We start from the raw sequence: 10,546 nt of genomic DNA on the forward strand, positions 1-10,546 counted from the left end.
AGGAGCAGAAGGCTCCCAAGGGCAGGACATCCTCGCAGCGCGCCTCCTGACCATCCTGAGACTCAGCCCGGACAACCACGGAACGGCCAGTGTGTCCGAGTGCCAGAACTTTCCTTTGTTCTAAGAGTCTAGAGTGGAGGTTGCCAGAGAGTAACCAGCAGCAGGCCTCGTTAACAGGTCGGAACTGTGGACAGCTGAATCACTATTCAGAACTAGCTCTTCATTAGGAACGAACCGGTCCTCTTCCTGACTTGCTGGGACCCACAGTCATCTTTTCTCCTGTGCACAAACTTTGCTAGTTAAAGCCAACACTAACTAGCCGGTCAGTGAGCATCAGCAGCGCACCGTCGCAAGCCGCACAGCACAGCCTGGCACCGAGCCAGAGAGCGCGGATTGGACAGCAACAGCCTGCAACTGTTTCTTTGTGCCCGCAGGAGATCTGAATCCCCAAAGATTGGATGAGTATTCAACTTCAATGCATTACAGCTCGAGAATTCAATTGTTATCCAAACCAGTTGATATCAATTTAATTCCTAAGAGTTATGTACTTGTTTGTGTATCTAATGTAGAAGTTATAACCAAGTTCATTTATGAAACGGTCTTAATGAATGATATACTGAACGTATGTCCTCTTGATATATGTAACACTTCGTAACTGATTGAATATATATCTTTTGTATTCTGATAACCCTCTCGATAAGATCTGTTAGTTTAAGGCATATTCTATGTATTAATAAATGTATCCTCGTGTATTAGTACCTGTGTGTGTGCGTTGTTTGAGTTATGTCGCATGGTTGGACTCTAAAGCCATCAAAAGAATCAACTTTGTGATTTACTGCTACAATTAATAATTGTCTCAGTAAATGCCCAAACCCTACAGAACTGGTGCCTTCAGAGAGCCACTAACATTACATATTTGGCGTCCCTGAAACGGCTATGAATCACTACACAAGCCACTCATGTATATTGCTAGAAATCACTTACAAGTTGGGCATCATAAATAATTATTTCACTTATTGACTTTACCACTTGGTTATTTCCTGACTTTCACCATTTTCATGATCCCCCATTTGTAACAATAATAATATTAAAATAAAAAAGTAAATGAGCAAATGTGAATACTGTCAAAGGTTGAAGTAAAAAAACAGTTAAACTGGTTTAATTCAATTCAATTCAAATACTTTATTCATCCCAGTGGAGCAATTTAACACAAGCCTTTACAACAAGCTTTAAAATTAAATCGTTTATATTTAAATTATAATCGAGAATAACAAAGTGGTAATTAAAATACAGCTGAAAGTATAATGTATCTGATCATTATTAACAGTATTAATTTATTAATAATAAATAATAATTTCAAACTTTTTATTGGACTTTTCTTCAGAATCGTTTTTTTTTCTCAGTTTTTGCTGAACCTTTGCTTGCTTATTATCACGGATGTCGGAAGGGACGAACCGACATGAGAGCCGGCAGGAGAGCGAAAAAGACCCTATGCGTAGCGGCGAGACGGGTGTTTGCCCGGGCTTAGCTGTTCAGGAAATGCCATATAGAAACCTATGCCCTCAGGTAGCGGACATGGGCTGATCTGGTGCTAGGCGGGTTTCAGGACATACGAACCTCAATGTTGAGCAAGGAGCAGAGCAGAAGCAGGAAGCAAATAGGCTACACAACAAGACACACCAGAAAGACATGGATAATCACAGGGAACTAGGAACAGGAGAGAAGTAGAGCGCCTTCTAGGTGTACCGGGCGTGACAGTACCCCCCCATTTAAGGGCAGATCCTGACGCCCAACAAATAAGTGAGCTGCACAGCACTGGGGGGAGAAAAACCTAATTTAACTGAAAGGAAACCTTCGGAAGTACACGGCTGACAGCTGCCCCCTCCTTCAGGGTATAAACCTTTATTGGGTAGAGGAAGGGGGTTCAGGTAGAGCTCCGGAGACTTAAAACAAACAAAAAAAAAGACAAGGACACAAGCACAAACAACCACAGAAATAAACCTGGGAGACAAGGGTAACAGACCACAATAAACAGATATGAACCAAATGACGAAACTGACCGAAACTGGAATCATACTTTCAGGTTGACCGTGACCCCCAGAATATGTGGAACGGAATTTGCGCCGTCACAGACTACAAAGTGCAACCCAGCAATATAACACAAACAGCCTTTCTCCCTGATGAACTAAGTTCATTCTATGATCGGTTTGAAGTTCATAACACAGAACTCTGAACATTGGTGCCCCCCCAGGCTGTGTACTCAGCCCTCTCTTCTACTCCTTATTCACCCACGATTGTGTCGCCAAGAACAATACAAACGCTATCATTTAGTTTGCGGACGACACAACAGCGACGAGACTGCATACATGGAGGAGGTTGAAACCCTGGCAGCATGGTGCCAGGACAACAACCTCTCTCTGAACACCAGCAAGACTAAGAAGCTGATCGTGGGCTATGGAAAACATCAGAGAGCTCCCATCAGCGAGTCTGCAGTGGAGAGGGTCAGCGGTTTTAAGTTCCTATGTGTTAACATCACAGAGGACTTAATCTGGTCTCACCACACCATCATCGTGGTCAAAACGGCACGGCAGCACCTATTCTTTTTCCAGAGGCTAAAGAAGTTTGGCATGCTGTCACATATCCAAGCCAACTTCTACAGGTGCACTATTGAGAGTATCCTGACTGGCTGCATCACTGCCTGGTATGGGAGCTGCTCCACCCGGGATTGCAAAGTACTGCAAAGGATGGTGAAATCAGCACAACTTATCACCGGCTGGGTGCTACCGGACATCGAGGATATCTACTCTGTTAGATGCCTCAAGAAAGCCAGGTCAATACTCAAGGATCCCAGTCACTCAAACCATAATCTGTTTTCCCTACTACCATCTGGAAAACGCTACAGAAGCCTACAGACAAAGACCAATGCAGCCACCAGCGAATACCTGAACGACCATTGATAAATACTCAGTCCACTGCGTTTTTTGTCTTTTCCCCTGCATTTTTTCTCACCTGCGTTTTTTTTTATTATTTTGTGCAAACTTGTAAATTGTTACTGTATAATTTATTGTATTCTTCTTGTAACCTATTAAATTCTGTCCTATCTCTCCTTGGCAAGCTTGCTGAAAATATATTTCACTGCCGACAACCATCGACGGATGCTGAATTGTTGTGCATTGATAAATAAACCTTGATTCATTGATTGATTGAGAATGTGTCCCTGCAAGAATTAGACATTGCATGACTTTAAAAGCTATAAAAACTGGTTTAGATTTTTCTTCCTTGTGAACATCTTTTTTATGTTAAAAAAAGTCAGCTTCCCACTTTCACCTTGCCTTAACCATAGTGGGGATATAGCATGTTTGGGGGCTTTTGCTGTTTTGTGGAGCTAATAGTTTTTTCTTGGATCACTGGTCCTGCACTTGGGGTTGTTTTAGTTTGTAGTGGTCCATTGTATAACAGGTATTACGGTACTACAGTTTGTAATACTGGGGACATTTCAGATGTTAAACTAAGGAAAGGAGACAACCTCTACCTCCTGGACAGATAAAGGTGATAAAAATCCATTCAAAAGCATGAAATGTGCTAACACAAACTCTGCTAACAGACCCACTTGTAAGAGCAAGGTGACTTTCTGCTCAATTACATGAGAGCTACTGTACAGTCAGATAGATTTTAAATTATTTTAGCAACATTAGATGTTTGTCAAATTCACCTGCTTTATGCAGTGCATGACATCTGAAAAGGTACCTTTTTCTCTCGTGCAAACTCATCAAAGGTTTACTTTTTATAATTCTGAAACTTGGACGATATGCCTGGGTTCATTTTTAGTATAATTAACCCCCCCACCCTCAAACATGTGTATCCCATGAAGTCAGATCCACAGTTATACCAAAAAACAGAAGCGTACACAGCAGTGAATGCCAGTGTGCTCGTATACTGTATAAATCTACTGTATAGACAGTGTAGGGGTTTTGTGCATTTACTGGGACAATTATTAATTGTAGCAGTAAGTCACAAAATGATTCTTTGATTGCTATTAGAAAACCAACCCAGAGGGATAACTCAGCAACGCACACACGGATACTAATACACGACAATACATTTATTAATACATAAAATGTGCATATAAACATAACAGATCTTAAGAGTGAGGGTTAGCAGAATACAAAGGGTATATATTCAATAACGAAGAGTTACAAACCAAGAGGGACATACATTCAGTATACCATTCATTTATACCGTTTCATAAATTAATTTGGATTACAACTTCTACACTAGATACTCAAAAGCAAGTACATCACTCATTGGAATTAAATTGATATCAACTGGGGTTGAGGTAACAATTGAATTCTCAAGCTATAATGTAGAATGTCATCCAATCAGTGTGGATTCAGATCTCCCGCGGACACAAAGAAACAATGGCAGGCTTGTTACTACGTCGGCGTCCTCTGGCCCGGTGCCAGGCTGTCCTGGTTTGGTGTGATGTGGGAGAAGCAGGAAAGATTCCTGCTGCGATGTGCTGCATCGTTAAACAGAGTTTAACGACAGGAAATTGATTCCAGTTGTCAGATCACGTATACGCATACCTTAGCTTTGTGCAACAACCTGAAACTTTCAGGTACCATAAATAATATTATTGCTAAACATATGCCATTCTAATCTGCAAGCGACCAGAATATAGAATACGAATTTTTGTATAAAATTTATTTTTTATTAAAAATACATTTTTTATTTATTTTTGTATAAAAATGCATTAAGTCCTCTGAAGACTGGCTAGTTAGTTCTGGCTTACTAGCAAGAGTTTGTGCACATGAAAAGTGACTGCTGGTCCAAGCAGGTCACACTCTTTAGACGGGTAGAAGACCGGTTCGTTCCCGATGTAGCACAAGTCTTGGATACTAATATTCAGCTGTTGTCTGTTCCGACCGTAGTTCACTTGTTGATCAGGCGAGCATTCACGATGGATTACCGGTGATTCACAAGGCTTGCTGCTGGGCTAACCTCGGGTGGATCCTTTGGTTATGCGCAGGTGACCTCTATTCTCGACTCTTAGAACAAAAGAAAGTCCTGGCACTCGGACACACTGGCCGTTACGTGATTGTCTAAGACGAGTCTGAGAATGTCCAGGAGGAGCCTTTGAGGAGCCTTGTGTTGCCTGTTTTATCCGGAGGAACTACGGTCGTTCATTGGTTGAAAGTTTCATGGGCATCCAAGACCCACGTGGGGTTACCCTGTCCTACCAGTTACTGATTGGCTGATCGAGGTGGATGATGAGTAACAATGCACTCTGACCTTAGGGTTGTAAACCTTGGGATGAGACTCTCCCAAGGAATCTCCCAGACAGTAAGGCGCCAGAGATGACCATTTATTAGGGTGGCTGGTGAATCTCAGCTTTGGGAGCTGTTCCTTATCAGGAAACTCTATCAGCTAGAAAAACATCATAAATGTGAACTAAATGAAATGGCCTCTCTGTATCCAGGACCACTGAGATGAGAGACAGAGGGACTGGCAAGGGAGCAGCAAACTTAATTCCGTTATTTTTAATAAGCCTTGCTGCTAATACAGAACGATACCGTATGGTTTCAAAGCTACTACAGTACAGTATGTGTGAAATATTCCTCTTAATCAAAATTTTAAGTAAAATTTCTCATTGCCGAAATTTGTATTAAGACAAATGTAATGTTGTGTGCTCTCTGAAGGCACCAGTTCTGTAGGGTTTGGGCATTTACTGGGACAATTATTAATTGTAGCAGTAAATCACAAAATTGATTCTTTTGATGGCTGTAGAATCCAACCATGCGATATAACTCAAACAACGCACACACACAGGTACTAATACACGAGGATACATTTATTAATATATAGAATATGCATGTAAACCTAACAGATCTTATCGAGAGGGTTATCAGAATACAAAAGGTATATATTCAGTCAGTTACAAAGTGTTACACATATCAAGAGGACATACGTTCAGTATATCATTCATTAAGACCGTTTCATAAATGAACTTGGTTATAACTTCTACATTAGATACTCAAAACAAGTACATAACTCTTAGGAATTAAATTGATATCAACTGGTTGGGATAACAATTGAATTCTCGAGCTGTAATGCATTGAAGTTGAATACTCATCCAATCTCTGGGGATTCAGATCTCCTGCGGGCACAAAGAAACAGTTGCAGGCTTGTTGCTGTCCAATCTGCGCTCTCTGGCTAGGTGCCAGGCTGTGCTGTGCGGCTTGTGACGGTACGCTGCAGATGCTCACTGACCGGCTAGTTAGTGTTGGCTTTAACTAGCAAAGTTTGTGCACAGGAGAAAAGATGACTGTGGGTCCCAGCAAGTCAGGAAGAGGACCGGTTCGTTCCTGATGAAGCGCTAGTTCTGAATAGTGATTCAGCTGTCCACAGTCCCTACCTGTTCACGAGGCTTGCTGCTGGTGCTAACCTCGGGTGGATCCTCTGGTTACTCTCTGGCAACCTCCGCTCTCGACTCTTAGAACAAAGGAAAGTTCTGGCACTCGGACACACTGGCCGTTCCGTGGTTGTCCGGGCTGAGTCTCAGGATGGTCAGGAGGCGCGCTGCGAGAATGTCCTGCCCTTGGGAGCCTTCTGCTCCTGGGCCGTCCTGCCCTGGAATTCTCCTTTGAATTCCCTTTAGAAAAGTCTCAGAATTCCCTCTGAATCTTACTGAATCTCCCAGGCTCTCTGTGTTGCCTGTTTTTACCTGGAGGAACTTCAGCTCGTTGATTGGCTGAAAGTTCCATGGGCATCAGAGTCCCATGTGGGTTACTCGGCCCTACCAGTCCCTGATTGATAGATCAAGGTGAGATACAGATGCAGCCATTCAAAATGCGCGGTAAAAACCCGCGGTACGGTAACCTACCCACAAGCCACCGCGGGGCACCGGAGGGTACCGCAGGGCAAGTGATTGGCTGGCCAAAATGACCGACAGGGGCACTCGTGGTGCATTGGTTGGTAGTGCAAAGATTTAATCATTTAATGTCTTTACTGTGCACATTTTAATCCGCTTAGTTTTGAATATTTATATGGATTTTACCACTAAAGGGAAATTTTAGTAGCTGAGCATAAAAAGAAGAGGAGCATAACGCATCTGAAGGTCATAAATGATATTAATTTAGGAACATAAACATTACTGTATGTATGTAAACTGTACTGTGTATGGCTGGTCTTGGTAGTTTAAAGAAAAAATACACACCAGTCTTCCATTTCTCCCTAAACATTTTAAGCATGAAAGTTTTATGAAACGGTACCCAAATATGCGATTGCTGTATAGAATGATTTTTAATTTAAAAAAATTATTTAACACGAACATTAAGCTGTTTACATCTTCCGCCTGAGAACAGTCACCCGTTGCTACCCAACGCAGAATGGTGATTGGCTGACACCATCTGACACCCCTCTGATTGGAGAAAAAAGACGTGCTGGTTTGCTATACCAGGAAGAGGATTTCTTTCTATTCAAAACGTGTATTTTAAAAGTTTAAGAAGCAAAAACCTTACAGCGTACACAGATTTCTAAACTGATCAGGATCGTTATCTTTGTCTTATGCATAATAATGTTCACCGCTCTGTCCAGCAAATTAATAATAAACTTTATTTTATATAGCTTTTTAAACGAATAAGTAATTAGATTGCTCATAAACCTAATCACTTGCTTTTTCTTTTTATTTAGGCTCAGATTTCAACTATAGATCGTATTATTAATAACCATAATAACAACCAACCAACAAAAACAACCATATAAACATAATACCAACCAAAAACATAGATAACAACCACAATACAAAATCAAATAATCAAACCATTTTACACTCGCAAAGTCCTCCAATTATCATAATCCCGCAAAACCAAACCTTCCTCCCATCCCAGTTTATCCTGTTTATCATAAACAAAATCCACCTCAATTTTCAACAGAAAGCATTACACAAAATCAATACCTCAACACTCCATACTCAACAACGATAATTCACAAACAGCCAGAACATGTAACTACACATTCCCAAACATACCTAATTTCCATAGCCCCGCCCCTTATGCAAAACCAACATCCCTTCCCTGTTCTCTCTCTCCCCTGGCGGTTTCCTTTCGCCATAGTCAGGAGCCTAGCCTTTAACTAGTAAGTACTGTATTTACTGGGTTTTTGAGGGGGGGTTGGGGGTGTCTTTCGCTGGAAATCTCGCCTCCTACTTTGAAAATACCCGTGAAACCGGTTCAATTCGTCACAGCCAGCACTCCTGCAGAGAGTTGGGTTGTACTTGCAGTATATACAGTACACGCGTTATGCTCTTCGTTAATGTCTGTGAAGTTTTATTTAATCTCTGAGCCATACTGATTCTTCTGGAAGCCAGTTTCCGCCAGGGAGTAAAAAAAAACACACTATGGTATTCTCTCCAATGCAGTGCAGTTAAAAACATACCTCTGATGCTGCTCCTAAATGAATATCGTTTATGACCATCAGAAGCTTTATGCTCCTTTTCTTTTTTCCAGTGGATTGAACAGGGAGAGGCATTTCATGATGTACTTTTCACTGATGAAACAACAGTGGCTCTGGAACAGTTTTCTACCAAGTCGTTTTATAAAAAGGGGAGATATGTACACGTTACTGAAGCTAAAAGTTTAGCCTTTGTCACTAATGTAAACACTAAATAAAGACATATAGAAATCCCTATGTTACAGACTGTATATGGCTGGTATTGGTAGTTTAAAGAAAAAATACACACCAGTATTCCTATTTCTCCCTAAACATTTTAAGCATCAGAGTTTTACATGTGGTTATTTCGAAAACGTTTGTACGTGCTCCTTCTTACCATGTTACTGTTTACTGTTACTGACCATATTAAGTTTAAGTGCCTGTGGGCACTTTTCCTGTCCGTGGGGGGTGGACCGTCTTTCATTAGAAGGTTAGTCTGTTATACTCTGAGAATGTAGAGGGGGTGGAAAGTGCCCGCGGTCATTTAATTAGTATTAAAATCTTAGTTATCTTTCTAGTTCACAGGTTTGCATGCATAATTTAATTTTGAAAGCCACTGAGACATCAGGTACTACTGTTGTATTTATGAAAAAGAAACAAAACAAAAAACATACTAACAACTGTGCCATCCTACTCCTTAGTTAATACATTTTATTATTCATAAACAGTTAACATTGTTAGCAAAATATTTTGAATTATATTTAACCCTATTTTTTCTTTAGTTTTGTATTTAACTTATTATATGATAGTCAGACTTAATGTATATTAATGTATATTTGAACAATGAAAATATATTTTTACAAGATTTTACATGAAGCACTTAAAATTAATATGGTTAATAATAGTAAACTGTAACATGCTGTAACAAGATCGGTTAAACTGCGAAGAAAATCCTTTCAGAGAAAATGTTTCAGGTGTGAAGAACAAACCTGTTTCCACACACCCTGCCCCCACTACCATTAGAATATACACAAACATTTTAGCGTTTCATTCTGAGCAGAAGACCCTCACACCTGAAGAGTGCTGGCTGTGACGAATTAAACCGGTTTTACAGGTTTCAATCACAGATTGGGACTCAGTAAAGTAACACACAGCGCCACTGGATTTGATAATACTGTACCTAACCAAAATCCGCAATATGGAAACAGAACCTGTGTAATTGTTGATAGATGATGTACTCGTAACATTTTTTCAAGACGAACTACAACATTTAAAAAATGACTTGTATGTACTTGATATCTCTAATCAATCCACGGGTTCCAGCACAAAACGAAACTAAAACGCATACCGTTTCGCGCTTCTTATTAGTTGCTCAAAAGTAATTTGACCGTATGAAATGCATAATATAAACCTAGAAACATATACGTGAGCAGTACTTAAGCACTGTAGTATCGGTGTTAAGACATACCTCTCAAATACTGTAAATCAAGTTAAAAATATCTCAAGACCGATTCTGGTCGTAATGAAACCATGTTTCGTGTATGTTTTCTTTTTCATCTTGAAATAACTCATTTCTAAATACCTTTTTCACTGTTAACATCTTGTAGCAACTTTGCAACAAAATATACACTCTGACAGTTCATCCTGCTACCAACATTAAATAAAACAAATCTTAAGATTTCTATATTTATGTCTTTATTTAGTGGTTTCATTCGAAGCTTACAATGTTTAGGGAGAAATGGAATACTGGTGTGTATTTTTTTCTTTAAAGTACCGAGACCAGCCATATACTGTATGTTTATGTTAAGATTTCCCTTCAGTGGTAAAATTAGATATGAATATTCAATACTTAAACGGGCACAGTTAAGACATTAAATATACATATACATATTGTATACAGTACAGTTTGCATACGGTAATATGTTTATGTTACGCGATTAAAAAATAAATAAATAAAACTGAAAGGTCCAGCACCAGCTGGATTCGAACACACAACCTGCCAGTTGGTAGTCACGCACCTAGACCAGTAGGCTACAAGACAGCTCGCATAAGCAGGCAGGCGAAACAGCCCTACACAGCCCTGGCGCAGTACACGGATATAATCATACCGTTATTA

The 10,546-nt window shown here is 40.2% G+C and overlaps 1 long non-coding RNA gene across 1 annotated transcript in view; it reads right to left on the reverse strand.

Annotated features, from left to right (window-relative positions):
* The window catches only part of LOC148676381 (uncharacterized), a 506,795-nt gene that overhangs the window by 53,418 nt on the left and 442,831 nt on the right, over nucleotides 1-10,546 (reverse strand). The window lies entirely within an intron of this gene.

This window comes from Lepisosteus platostomus, chromosome 2 (genome assembly GCF_059453375.1).
Source record: "Lepisosteus platostomus isolate fLepPlt1 chromosome 2, fLepPlt1.hap1, whole genome shotgun sequence".
NCBI classification, from domain to species: Eukaryota; Metazoa; Chordata; class Actinopteri; order Semionotiformes; family Lepisosteidae; genus Lepisosteus; species Lepisosteus platostomus.